Source organism: Mus caroli, chromosome 5 (assembly GCF_900094665.2).
Source record: "Mus caroli chromosome 5, CAROLI_EIJ_v1.1, whole genome shotgun sequence".
NCBI classification, from domain to species: domain Eukaryota; kingdom Metazoa; phylum Chordata; class Mammalia; order Rodentia; family Muridae; genus Mus; species Mus caroli.
Genome location: NC_034574.1, coordinates 93,419,407 through 93,421,255, shown reverse-complemented (window position 1 = coordinate 93,421,255; position 1,849 = coordinate 93,419,407). Strand labels below are relative to the sequence as shown.

At 42.2% G+C, this 1,849-nt stretch overlaps 1 protein-coding gene across 12 annotated transcripts in view; it reads left to right on the top strand.

Moving 5' to 3' along the window:
• The window catches only part of Lin54 (lin-54 DREAM MuvB core complex component), a 59,801-nt gene that overhangs the window by 7,248 nt on the left and 50,704 nt on the right, over nucleotides 1–1,849 (top strand). The window lies entirely within an intron of this gene.

Genomic DNA, 1,849 nt, shown 5'->3' with positions numbered 1-1,849 from the left:
GTTGCTGGGATTTGAACTCAGGACCTTCGGAAGATCAGTCAGTGCTCTTAACCGCTGAGCCATCTCTCCAGCCCCCGAAAATGGGTCTTTCTACCTAGTAGAATCCTAATAAATAGCTTGTGTGAGATAAGGTCTTCCTACATAGTCCATGCTGACACTGAATTCAATATACTCCAGCTTTAGCCTTCTGGTATGTTCCTTCTGTGGTAACCCTCTGTAATAAATTCTTTAAAATAGCAAGATATAGCCTTTTATTTCCATCTATATTATTTTAAAATTTTGGATAAAGTTTACTTCTTTTTCATTGTCCCTGTGCTAAATCAAATTTGTTTCCCTCTGCTGTGGAGTTTTTACTGTAGCAGTCTTGAGCTGTTGTCCAAGCTAATGCTGTTGAGATGGTATTTTACCTCCTTGTCTGTTGGTTACTTCTAAACTCTTGAGGGCTTAATTTTCCAAATACTCTCAAAGTGAGAAAGTACGTTTAGTTAAACTACTGATAAAAGTGCAACTAGTTAAAAATTTAGACCTTGTAGATTTTTAGATAGAAGGTATTTTTAGAAGGTATTGTTGAAAAGCTTACTTGAAAATAGCTTTTCAGCTTGTTAGCATGGCTTATGGTGGGTTTGGATTTCTTATTGAAATCGTTGTGAAGTCCCAGAGCACTGTACACTGTACCCACCTTACATTGATAGTTATTTGCAAAGCTTGCCATAAATAGTGGTAGAGTTATTCAATTTTATCCCTTCTCCACGGTTAATTTATTCATCTTTCAAATGTCTACTGAGAGGCGTTTGTGGTGGGCCCTGGGGTGAGAGGGTATGGTGGTGAGAAGGTGAACTCCTGTTCCACACTCTAAAGAGCTGGGGTGGGGGTGGAATCAAGCTATAAACGAACAGACAAGAACTTTGTAGTGACAGTGGATGCTGTGGCTGGGGTGGAGTGCCTCGTGGTGATGAGGGCTTTATTTAACAGGGGGCTTTAGAGTCACTGAGACAGTTGGAAATCTTTAGACTTTGAGTTGAGTGACTCTGCTTGGACTTAAATCATTCAACCATTTTCAGCTGTGAGGGACTTCCAGCAGCATGAGAATTATAGGTTATGTTCTGGGTTCTTCCGCTCTGTACACTGACTGTAACTCCTGTGCAGGTGAAGCAAACTGGCCTTAGCTTCCTTGGCCTGTGAAGATTCTCTTTCCTTAGAATAGATGTCAACATTGATGAACACACACACCAGCACATAGCTTCCATTCCTAAGGGATAAAATTAGGGGGATGAATCATGTAACTAAAGGGCCAAACCCTTTGCTTGCTATGCTCATAAGCTTTAGAGAATTTATTTTAGTGAGGTAAGTATGCCCTGCATGTGACCAGAATGGAAATCTATAAGGATATGAGGTGTTCTTCGGACTGCTGAATGTTTTCTGAGGTGTCCTGGCTCTGGAACTTTGCACAGTCCCTCATTACTTACAGGCTGGCCCTACCAAATTAGACTGTTACTAGAAGTTTGAACAACTTGTTCAGAAAGGCACAAACAGGCTCCTGTAACTAAGAACTGCAAATGGGCATTCTCTCTCCCTGTTCCCTTTTGCCTCTCCCCCGTTCTTCTCTTTCTTCTCTTCCTCCTTCCCCCACTGGTTACCCCATTATGAAGCAGACTCAGGCTGGCTCTGGAATGGTCTCAAAATGAAAACCCTCTGGCCTCCCAAGTATTGGAATTGCTAGCATGCACCACCATGCTGTGCTCTTCCAGGTCCTGTGCTTTCTTTTTTTTTTTTTTTTTGGTTTTTCGAGACAGGGTTTCTCTGTGTAGCCCTGGCTGTCCTGGCACTCACTTTGTAGACCAGGCTGGCC